The sequence below is a fragment of the Erpetoichthys calabaricus genome, chromosome 1 (genome assembly GCF_900747795.2).
Source record: "Erpetoichthys calabaricus chromosome 1, fErpCal1.3, whole genome shotgun sequence".
Taxonomy (NCBI): domain Eukaryota; kingdom Metazoa; phylum Chordata; class Cladistia; order Polypteriformes; family Polypteridae; genus Erpetoichthys; species Erpetoichthys calabaricus.
The window spans coordinates 56419644-56432602 of NC_041394.2; the positions used below are offsets into that span (position 1 = coordinate 56419644).

At 41.6% G+C, this 12959-nt stretch overlaps 1 protein-coding gene across 1 annotated transcript in view; it reads left to right on the forward strand.

Moving 5' to 3' along the window:
* naaladl1 (N-acetylated alpha-linked acidic dipeptidase like 1) overlaps positions 1-12959 on the forward strand; it is an 88598-nt gene that overhangs the window by 527 nt on the left and 75112 nt on the right. The gene's annotated exons all lie outside the window — the stretch shown is intronic.

A 12959-nucleotide genomic window follows, 5' to 3' on the forward strand; every position in this document is an offset into this window, starting at 1 on the left:
GTCTGTCTGTCTGTCTGTCTGTCTGTATCTGAATTTCTTCAGTTCATTTATTTTCATGACAGTACAAAATTAAATAAGGGCTCCCTGTTTGTATAAATGTTACACTTTCTGGTAGATGACAAGTGATTAGTTCAATTTGGTACGAAAATTTGGTCTCACTTTGGTGTTATGTATTGTAGGATTGGTTCAATCCTGATCACATGTACAGATGTTCATTAACTAAGTAAAGCTTGTTCTTTTCAATAATTATATTTATATTAAATAATTACATTGGATATATTTTGAGTTCACAATCCTCCCATTTTTCTCTTTGAGGACCATGCTAATATTAAGAACATGACTCTGCTACTGTTAATGATTGTTTTGTGTCATCTTGATAAAAGTTACAAATTACTCAAACAAGAGACAATGGCATGTGGATGTACCCCTGTATTAGAGGTTCATCCATAATTAAGCTCAGGAGTTGAGCCTATGTGAGTGGGAAGGAACCCTGCATCAGGCAACACCCCATGTTGCTTTGAGACTCCATGGCCATCACATTTATTCATAATGGGTCATTTGTCAGTAGCCATGAACATATGTGGATTGTGGGAGAAAAACTGAAATTACTTGGAGAAAAAGCCAACACAAACATAGGATAGACATGCAAACTCAAGACAAACAATACCTGGACCAGGATTCAAACTCAGTAGACTGGTTCTGTGAAGCAGAAGTCCTAAACATTGCAAGCCATTCAAGCAATCCTGCTTGAATTAGCAGTTAAAAAATAAGGTGCTGGGACTTAATCATTGTGGGCTTATCAGTCTCACTTTATCGGGAATTCCTCATTCATGGGGAACAACTGCATCATTATGGTCTCCATCACCAACGAGGTTCAATGGCCTACCCACACCTCTTGCCACAGAGCAGACACAAGCTAATCCATTCAGTGCAGAGTGTGTGTAGCTCCTGGCATCTAAGGGTATCACTGACATGCTGTGGCACAATCTCACATTACTAAAAGCCATCTGCTCCTCTAAAAAGTTGGATGGGAGGCTCTTTTGTTATCAGATTTAACCAGAAAAATTGTTCCATCATCTAAGAACGGTCATACTCCACCCAACACATAATCGAGGAAGAGCGATCAATCTGTCAGTCCCTTTTGAGATTGAAAATAAATAATCATTTTCATTTCTAAAATTAACAGCACGTTTTACTGATCAATCTTTTTAATATTGTAAAAAATATGAGATTGAAGTGACATTGGGTCATATGCTGTAACAGCAGGTCCCATCTTATGACTCTTTATTGAACAAATTGTGTGCGCTCTTATCAGTCAATGATCCCATAATCTGTAAATTATTCTTTTCTGTCTCTTAATATAAGTTTAGCTGGTGGACAAAGTTCAAGTTGATGGTGAGTACAATGTTGTGAGGTGTTGTGTGCTATACTGTATAGGGAAATTATTAATTGTATTAATGAGTCAAGAAGCAAGAAAAGAATTCAGAAGGACTATGGGGGTCATTCTGACATCTTTTCAGTTCTCTGCCGTCATCTTGCTGTATTTTTTCAGTTTTCCATCCACATATCTAAAACATGCTGTGATGTCAACTGATGATTCTGAATTTCCCCAGTATGTGTCCTATGACAGACTGCCACCATGTCAAGGGACAGTTACTCTCTGGAGACTTGTGATTATAGCTCCCAGTGCCTTTCAAAAGTATTTGATCTGACAGGCTAATCTAATTACTTGAGGGAAGAAAAAAATAAATGGATGAAAATAGAAGGATCGAGTAGAGCAGAAGACAAACCATGGAAAACTTTAAGAGACGAGTGACCTGAATAACAGGGGAAGGTGGGCTCAAAGTCAAAACAATAATAGTTATAAGCAAATGTCCACGCAATTAGTGAAAAGAAATTATGGGAGAAACTAGCTGCTAAACACAAATGACTTCTCTTTATCAAAATGAAGTCCCAAGAATAATCAAACATGTGGCTCACGTTCATATAAGATGGCAACCATTAGGTCACGCGTACTTCTTTGCACTGGACACTTTTCAAGTGACAAATCGCATCCTAGCAGCCGAAACACAAAATGGCAGAGTGGCATAATTATGCAACCGTTAAAAAAGATAAAACACATTTTAAAAATAAAGATCAGAATGTTATGTGACCACTGCGGTGGGTTGGCACCCTGCCCGGGATTGTTTCCTGCCCTGTGACCCTGTGTTGGCTGGGATTGGCTCCAGCAGACCCCCGTGACCCTGTGTTTGGATTCAGCGGGTTGGAAAATGGATGGATGGATGGATGGATGTTATGTGACCAGTGACCAAATTTTAAAAACTTATAACAATATTCATTGTCTTGAGAGTTAAGTGATAAAGGTTGGGAAATGCAGTCAAATGATCAAACACACTTTCCTGAATAAGGCTAAACAAAACTCAAAGTTGGAACTAAAAAGTCAAATCCTTCATTTTTTTTGTCAGTCTTCATGATTTACTTGTCATTAACTTCTGAGGGGAGGCATCTATGACTTTTTTAAAAAAAAAAGGGAGACTGGCACATCAGAAATTGTGCCACACCACTGCAAACAGGAAAGTGTCCCAGAACTAAGAGTGTGACAATAGCAGAAATTACATCATTAATACAACAGAAGATAATGTAAAAGATCAAACGACAGTTTGTTCCAATTCCAAAACAGAAAAAGATGCCACAAATATTTTCAGACCACTCTAGATTATAACAATTATGATTTCCATTTAAGTTAGGGAATAGCATCAGTAAGCCTGAAGTTCATAAGGAGGCTTAAAAAAATATTTCATGATGACATTCACACCCTAATGGCCCCTGTGCCCCCTCACTGACATATGCAGGACTTGTCCTGCAGCTTATAGTCTGGCTTTGTCTCATCTTCTTCTTCCCCGCTGCTACCACTTTGTTAGGGGTCAGAAACCTTGATGACTCTCCATCTTGGTCTATCCTCCACATCCTCACTTCCTCATACTGTATGCCTCCTCTTCTCTCCGAGTCTTTTCCAATCTCTCTCAATCATCTTCTTACCACATGACCACCGCTTCTCTAATCTTCTCATTGATCTTTACCACTCCTGTCCTTCTCTTAACTTCTTCCTTACTCAATCTGTCTGTAAGTGAGACCCCTCCAAAAGCCCACCTCAACATTTTCACTTCTGTTCTTTCAAGTTTCTTATCTGCTGTTTTCCTTATTCCTCGTGCATGTGCACACATTCTGGGGACCTAATCTTGTGGTATTCCTTGTAACCAATAGGGGGCACCACTGAGTCCTAAACCCCAGACCCAATAATGCCCAACACAGTCACAGGTTCATTTTTAATCCTCCTAGCACCTTGTACAATAAAGCACAGCATATAACTATTCAGATAATGCAATTCTTTCCTTTCCTTCTGCCTCCAGTTGGGTGTCAGCTGCTGCCTCCCAACTCTGACTCCTTGAGTTAAGACGGGGGCTCCTTTTAAGCTGGACTTAGAATGTCTTATCAGGAACTTTTCCAGTATATTTGGGAACCTGGATAGTCCTCCCCTGATAGCACCCCCTCGTGCCACCCAGGGAGTCCAACAGGGCTGCACTTCTGGACACCAGTTCCCATGAACCCCTGCTAGTGTCTAAACTGGGATGCTTCCCGCTAACCTCTGCCACCTAATGTATGGGGGATGGAAGTGCCCCTGGCCTCTGACTTTTGCTCATCTGTCCCCTGGTACCTTCCATTTTGGTAGGAGGTCATGCCAAAGTCCAGTCTCACCCTCTTGCAAGCTACTCCATTTATACTCTCTGCTCTATTTAGTCATTTAATAAATATTTTACAAGCACTAAAATTTTATATACCTGTAAATAAACTTTTAAATTGCCATGTAAGAGAGTTAATAAATAAATTGAACAACTCTAGCTTATGCTTCAAAAAGTACTGTTTCAAGGATTCTCCTGTGATCCTAAAAAAGAAAATTAAATGAGTTGTAATGTTTGCTATTTTAATGTTTCAAAGATAAACAGTGTAAGCTCAACTCAGCATGAGAGGTTGAGTAACTCACATTCCAGTGCTGTCATTGTTTATGTTCTTTACAAATGAACCACCACGACAACTCATTCAGCCATTTTCGGAACCCACTTGTTCTTACTTCATGTCAAAGAGCATATGAGGACTCTCATTCACAATCGAGCAGACTGAAGAGTAAAAAACATGGTGGATTCTATGAAGGCTGAGTACATATTGTTGTGGAAAAAATATTCACCATGGCAACTCCGGACTCTTTTGTGTCTGTCACATGTGCTCAGAATGAACCTGCTATCATCTATAAAGAAAACAGGGCGCCAATGGCAGAGCTGCAAATTGTGGTATTCTCTGGAGAATGCCAATCGAGCTGCTTGAGCATAGGTCCCACTAGAGGATGTTGGGCCCTCACGCCACACACACGATGAGAATGCAGAATATTTCTTTATTTGCAGAGTTATGCACAAATGTCTCAGTCCATGCAGTGAGCAATCAATTAAACAATTCTTCTGCTTTTATACTTTTCTATTACCATTACCTCAACTAATACCTCATGTCATCTGGCTCTTAATATGCAGAATTTTATCATCCCATCCAATCATCTAGTGTCACCACTATTTTGTGACTCTTGTCGACTCTCCCATTAATCTGAATGCCTCCTCATTGATAGGGGTGTTCTACGGATTCACTTATTGATCTTGTCACCTCTTCATGGGGGGTGTATGGGCATTCCCATTAGTTTATCCTCACTTTCTTGAGGGGTGTTTGTTACTCATTTACTTCATTCTAACCCTGGAAAATCTAGTTGGTGGTTTCTCTAAGGCAGTGGTAGTCAACCTGGTCCCTACCGCCCACTAGTGGGCGTTCCAGCTTTCATGGTGGGCGGTAGCGGTAGCGGAGGAACCAAACGGCGCTACTAATTGACTAATTTAACTATAGTAAGTTGTTTTATAAAGATTTATTCTGCCAAACTTAGCGAAAATCCGACATAAAGTACTTGGTAAGTAATTATTATTATATGCTTTAACTTGCTGTAACTCTGCTTTATAAATTTTATAAAGTAAAGTTACTTCCCTACTTTATAAATCAACATTACTGTGGAACCGGTGGGTGGTTAGAAAATTTTACTACTAACAGAGATACAAAAGTGGGCGGTAGGTATAAAAAGGTTGACTACCCTGCTCTAAGGTGAGGCAGACCTCACATGCTTAAACTTTAAGCTACATTTAGTTAATACTTGAGATCCATTCAATCCCTGTCCTTATGTTTAATAATACATTCTGTTATGGCTTCATATATACTTGTAATAAATCGTAAAAGGTTATATATTAACTAAAAATTCCACTGTCTAGATGTCCTAGTTAAACTGCATTATGGACCTGTGAGACCTCATCTTGATTATAAGGTGCAACTTATATCTTCAGTTCAAATGGATCAGATAAAACGAGTGTCACATTGGCACCATTTGTGACACACAAAAACTTTCAGTGCCACCTCTAGAGTAGTGGATCACTAAATGAAAAGGGCAATAAGTCACAGAATAAAGAACAGCTAGAGGAAGTTACAAAAATACATAATTTTTGTCAGCCATTGCTGCTTATAAATCTTCACTTTGCATAGTGTGGCCTGCAGGGGACACACCAGCTCCCCATACCTGACACTGACAGATGTAGACACAAATTCCACAAGTACATGTGATATTTGCCCGGACACCACCAGTCGAAGACCACATCTTTATACAAAATATGCTTCTTTATTTAACTTCCAGTTAACACAACACAGTCCTGCACAACTCATAGTGCCTCTAGCCCCAGTCACCCTTCTCCTGGGCCTTCTCTCTCCTCTTCCCTGGGCCACCAGTCCTCTCTCTCCAGGAGCTTTGTCCTGCTCCTACTCCCGACTCCAGCTCTCTGATAGGAGGGAGATGGCCCCATTTATCCTCACCCGGATGAACTCCAGGTGCTCTACCTGACGTCACGTCCTGGTGTGGCGGAAGTGTCAGAAGAGCACCTGGAAGCACTCCGGGTGACCCTGGAAGGATCGTCCTCCATGGGTGTGGCGGAAGTAAATAAGTCCTGGGCTCCATGAGGCTCAGGGCACCCCCTGACGGTGGATACGGGCCTCCACGGACTTGAGCCTCCCTGCTCCCCATCCGTGGCCCTCTTCTGCTCCAGGGCGGTTGCCCCCTCGTGGCCCAGAGGAAAAATATGCCACCTCTTGGTCCCTCCAGGCGTCCCGGCCGGGTCTGACCCCCAGCCATGTACGACAACAACACAGGCTTTATTGAGTGGGAAACTCCTCTCCCAAGTGCTTCCCACCCGCAAGTACTCTTCTTTCTCTGTCTACTTTGTTTAATCTTTTTATGTTGCACTTTGAGATTTACTGCTAATGTAAAGTGCCTCTATAAATAAAATGCATTATTATTATTATTATTATTATTACTTCTCATTTTCTGTCCACCACCACTATTCCTCCAGCAAGCTTTGTCACCTTCCTCCCGACTCTGGCTTCTGGAGCAGTGGCTGCAGGCATCTTTTATCCAACACCTGGAGTATTTCTAGAGGCACATTTGAGTGGTCCGGAAGCACTTCTGGGTCAGGTGGAAGCCCGACAAGGTAGGGCTTTGCAGTTCCTGCAGCACCCCGTGGCAACACCCACGGAAGCCACGAAGCCCTGTGGGAATCTGAGGCACTGCTACAACCTAGGGGGGCTGCCATCTAACGATCCAGGGGAGATAATGCCCTGTGTATTTTCTCCCCCAGTCCTTTCATTAAGAAGGCATCCTTGACGGGCAAGGGTGTTGGCCGTCTTCCACAATAGCTAGCGATTCATTTTATGTGAGACTAGTGGTGAAATGATCTGTGTTTCACTTCAAAAATATGCAATAAAATTACATTTTCCTCCTTTGAAATTCCTACCTTTGACACAAGAAGACAGATTTTTAATCCATGCTTTAATTCCACATACACCTGCCCTTTAATGCAGTACAAGAGTAAATCAAAAAGTAAAGGCAATTTGATAATTACGTAGTAAACGCAAGAAACAGAAGGTGACACAATTCAAAAGCTTCTTCTCAAGAAGATCCGGGTGTTTTGGGGTGAATTGTCAGTGGAGATGAGACATGGGTCAAAAGCAGGAGACAAAGCATAAAGTGCAAACAATAGCCTTCTGACAAAAAATCATGATGACCTTCTTTTGAAACATGAATGGTCCTATTTTAGTGCATTTTCAAGGAACATGAACAACCAGCGGCCAGTACAATGTACTGTGGCCTGCTTTGAGAGAAACTGAAATCTGCAATTCTTAGCAAAAGACTAGAAATGCTGTCTAAACCAGTCTTGCTTCTCCATCACTATCACATCTTCAGTCCACTTAAAGAGGCTCTACATCAGTGGTCTCAGACTCCGGTCCTGGAGGGCCGCAGTAGAAGCAGGGTTTCATGCTAACAGTTTTCTTAATTGGCAACCAGTTTTTGTTGCATATTAATTCCTTTTCCTTCCATTTTAATTGACTAGGGGGCTTTTCCCCCTGTTCACTTTGCTCGCCAACCCCTGGGCAGGCACTGCACGCAAGTCACTTTGTGGTATTGCCGGTCACGTATGGGGATGTGGATGTACAATTTAAACAGAATATTTTTTCATGGGAATTGTTACATATGCATAATAGAACTAACTATTTTATATTAAAGAGATTAACTATATTAAAAAAATAGTAAAACGTTATAATTTGAAACTAAATTATGTTTCATGTTGTGTTACAGTTATTTGTTGCGTTATACGATTTTGTTCTGTTTGGATTTGAAATTAATCCGCAAATACCTTTTAAACTTACACTTTTACTGTAAAACTTCAGTAAAAACAATTTTTTGAATTTAATTTTCATCAATATCGCATTGTATTTTTATTCTGTGTTTGGACTTACATCATGACAACGCAATGTATAACTGCCCATGAGTGAATTTCGTTTCTTTCTCTCTAATAAATAAACAGATTTTTTCAAATGTTTGTCTCTGTGATTTGTTAATTGTCTTAATTGTTTTTGCAAAAGCTATTCTAACGGGAAACTGTTCACGTTTTAATATGAATGGCATATCAAGATCTCCTTTGTTGTCTAATGTTATCCCCTGAAGATGTACTACAGTACATTAAGTTTCTTGGACACATCCTTTTTTCAACAGTAATTTGGCCGGTAGAAGACCAGACGGTGTTAACGGTTGTAGATATTCTTTGGGATATTTTAAATTGATGTTTTCATCTTCCGCACGATCACCAACAACTGTTTCAGCATAGTCTATTGATACGGATTTAACCAATTTCCCATGCAATCGAACAAAAATTTTCATGCTAATTCATTTGACTTCATCGTTTCTCTGTGCTTGGATTGCCCTGTATTCATTTCTTCTGCTGATAACCCTTCAGGATGAAATTCTTCAATAAGATTTGGACATAATATGTCTTCTTTTACTGGGAACTTTAAATGAGGAAAATGTAAAAAGAGCTTAGAGAGCAAGAACTGTGTCTGTTAAAAGCATTCACATGAATGAGAGGTGAGAGGGGCTTGTACATGGTTGAATATGGTTGAGAGGAGGGCGGGACTTGAAAAAAATCTCATGTCCAAAGTATCATCTCACGGGACTTGAAAAAATATCTTTGAAAAAAGTCTTGTCTCAGGATTTCCTTTTAAAATAGAGAGACTTGTTTTTTAAGATTTGTCCCCTGAATTTCTTCATCGTTCCTCCGAATTGCTTCGTTTCTTTCCTTAAATGGCACCCAAACAGAAATGAAACGTGAAGTGAGTGAGCCAAAAGAAGACCAACTAAGTCAGGGCCTCAGACTCCAACCAACTTCACTCTAACCAGTTGTTGTTAGTTAAACCCGTTCTTTAATTCCATGGCTTGTCGCTGCTGTCATTGTGCAATAGCATACATTTCCAAAATTATTGATTTTTTATCTTTTCTAAGAGCACTATTAAAATGTTTTGGGGTCCTGAGCAGAACAGTTTCCTGAGACCCTCCTCTTTCTTTTTTCTCAGATATTGTGTGATGGACATGATTTGCTGGTCATGTTTTGGCTCATTTTATATCTCATTATTGTTTGACTGCTAATTAAGGAAAAAGAAACAATTGAAGGTTTTGAGTCTTCAAGAACAAGTCAATTAAAATTAATTCAAAAGAAGCTAATTAGCAGCAAAAAACAGGTCACTAATTAAGAAAAGGGTTAGAATGAAAACCTGAAGCCATTGTGGCCCTCCAGGACCGGAGTTTAAGACCACTGCTCTACATGGTTGCAGGTTCACCTGTGACAATGAGGTTAAGAAAGTGGTGCAGACCTTGATTCGGGAGCAGGAGAAAAGCTGCTTCTCCCAAGGAATAAACAAGTTAGTGAAATGATATGAGAACACATTGACCTGCAGGGAGATTATGTGGAGAAGTAATAGAACTGTTATGTTCATCTGTTCACAGTTACCCCTATCAAGAAGACTTTACTTTTAAATAAAGATCTCTTGTAATTATCACTGGACTCATTTCCCGTGGTGTAGATATTTTATTTGGCTATCAGACGTGTTCTGGTAGTGTGATCTGCACTTTGCTAATTATGATGACAATCTTGATGTCAGAGACGTAAAACTCCATGGCTCTTGGAGACTATAAATCTCCATATCCTCAACCTCTTCTGCAGGAATCAAGAAACAGGAAAGGGTGGTTGCTAAGGCAACATGGGTGGGAAGTTGTGACTTCCTGTGCAGTGAGATTTTCCAATGGAGAAAGGACAACAATGTTGATAATGGTGCATTTTGGTGTATGTTCATGTGGAAAATATTCAGAATGTAACACTTTTAGACAACATACTACACTCCTACGTGATGATGTGAACAAGAGGTGTAAGCAGAATTGACTTTACAGGTGTGCACTACACAGCTGCAGTAAAGAACACAGGTAAAAGAGAAATATGAAGAATGGTTTTAGGGAGCAGTATTACTTGGTTTTCATCCATCCATCCATCCATCCATCCATTATCCAACCCACTATATCCTAACTACAGGGTCACGGGGGTCTGCTGGAGCCAATCCCAGCCAACACAGGGCACAAGGCAGAAAACAAACCCTGGGCAGGGCGCCAGCTCACCGCAGGGAACACACAATTTAGAATCGCCAATGCACCTAACCTGCATGTGTTTGGATGGTGGGAGGAAACCGAAGTACCCGGAGGAAACTACTTGGTTTAAACCACAAATATAAAAAAAGCAAATAAAAAACAATTTTTAGTAAGTTTTACATTTCACAATTGGAAAATCAACGGTAGCTTGCATTTTAATGAATGTACGCAAACCAAAGTTTGCCTGTTTTGATCATCACAACAGGGGACTGAATTACACAACTTTAGTGGAACCTGGGACTGCAGGTGTGCCCCTTAAGTTCTTTATAAAAATGGTCATAGACTTGTGCAGTTGTTTTTTTCCTCCTTCACTTTGCTAGTTTAGTTTTCAAAAAATTTAGGAAAGATTGTTAAAACCTCCAAATCCGAGACCATGGTCCTCAGCCGGAAAAGGGTGGAGTGCCCTCTCAGGGTTGGGAGCGAGATCCTGCCTCAAGTGGAGGAGTTCAAGTATCTTGGGGTCTTGTTCACGAATGAGGGAAGAATGGAGCGTGAGATTGACAGGCGGATCGGTGCGGCATCCGCAGTGATGCGGGCTCTGCATCGGTCTGTCGTGGTCAAAAAGGAGCTGAGCTGTAAGGCAAAGCTCTCAACTTACCAGTCGATCTATGTTCCTACCCTCACCTATGGGCATGAGCTATGGGTAGTGACCGAAAGAACGAGATCGCAAATACAAGCGGCTGAAATGAGTTTCCTTCGCAGGGTGTCTGGACTCTCCCTTAAAGGTAGGGTGAGAAGCTCAGTCATCCGGGAGGGGCTCAGAGTAGAGCCGCTGCTCCTCCGCATTGAGAGGAGTCAGATGAGGTGGCTCGGGCATCTGATCAGGATGCCTCCTGGACGCCTCCCTCATGAGGTGTTCTGGGCACGTCTAACCGGGAGGAGGCCCCGGGGAAGACCCAGGACACACTGGAGGGACTATGTCTCCCAGCTGGCCTGGGAACGCCTTGTGATTCTCCCGGAAGAGCTAGAAGAAGTGGCCGGAGAGAGGGAAGTCTGGTCATCTCTGCTCAAGCTGCTGCCCCCATGACCTGACCTCGGATAAGCAGAAGAGGATGGATGGATGGATGGATGGATGTTAAAACCTTTGGAGTGAATTTAATGTGGCTTGGGTTACTTTAAATTATGTTGACACTTTGGGATAGAATTTCATTAGTCTTATAAACTGCTCCAAAAAATTAAGGGAACACTTAAAATCATGAATCATTTCAATCATTGGATCTCGATGAACAAAATATTCAAGTGGAAAATCTATACTTGGTAATACTGTGTTATTCGTTGAGAACAAAATTATATAAAAATGGTAATGGAAACCAAAATCGCCAACCAACTGATGGCTGGAATCAACATCTCACCAAAAATCAAAATCAAAAACTGAAATCACAGACTGATCCAACTTGTGTGAATTTCATCATGGCAACTCACAATATGACTCAATAGCATATATGGCCCCCAAGTGCCTGCATGCACTGCCGATAATGTGTGGGCATGCTCCTGATGACACGGCAGATGGTGTCCTGGGGGACCTCCTTCCAGACCTGGATCAGAGCATCAGTGAGTTCTTGGGCAGTCTGTGGCACTACTTGGTGGCATTAGATGGACCTATACATAATGTTCCAGAGGTTCTCAATTGGATTCAGGTCTGAGGAATGTGTGGGCCAGTCAATGGCATCAATGCTTTCCTCATCTAGGAACTGCCTATTAACTGCTGTCACATGAGGCAGATCCCTGGGCTTTGCACCAGTGTAAGGTCTGACAATGGCTCTGATGATCTCACCCAGGTACCTAACAGCAGTCAGGGTACCGTTGCCTAGCATGCGGTGGTCTGTGCAACCCCTCCAAATATATGCCTCCCCAGACCATCACTGACCCACTGCCAAACCAGTCATACTGGATGATGCTGCAGGCTGCATAACGTTCACAACAGCATCTGCAGACTCTTTCATTCTTTCATGTCTCAGTGTGAACCTGCTCAGGTGTAAAGAGAATGGGACGCCAATGACAGAGCTTCAAATGGTGGCATTCTCTGGTGAATGCCAAATGAGCTGCATGGTCATGAGCTGTGAGCACAGGATCCCACTAGAGGACCTCATGCCCCCCTAATAGAGGTAGCCAGCTGGAGGTCATTTTGTAGGGGTCTGACAGTGCTCCTCCTGTTCTTCCTCACACAAAGAATCAGATACCAGTCCTGCTGCTGGGTTGATGTCCAGCTCTCCTCATGTAACAGCCTGTCTCCTGGTATCTCCTGCATGCTCTTGAGACCTTCTTGCAATGGCACGTATGAATATGCCATCCTGAAGAAGGTGGACTACCTGTGCAACTTGAATCGGCAGTAGGAACCACCTCATGCTACCAGTAGTTACAAGGACACTAGCAAAACATACAACTAGAGAAGAATTGGTCAGGGAGGATAAGGAGAGAGAGCAACTGTCTGTGGCCACCTCCTGCAACACCATTCCCTTTTTGGGGGGTTATCCTGCTATTGTCTCTCCAGTGCACCTGTCACTTCATTTGCATCAAAGCAGGTGAAGCTGATTCATAAACACTTATGCTTCCTAATGGGACAGATTGATATCCCTGAAGTTTAATTGACTTGTTGTTAGACTGTTATGATTAAGTATTCCTTTAGCTTTTTTGAACAGTGTATTTCGATATATTGGTCATTTGTATTTATTTTATATAAATCACTTCTGGGAGTGTGTAAAACCACACCTTGTTATGCCACTGATGTAATTTCTTGTTTATATATGTAAACCTGATTGGTCATTTACATAGGTAGCCAGATCTTTGCCCTTATCGTTCTTAT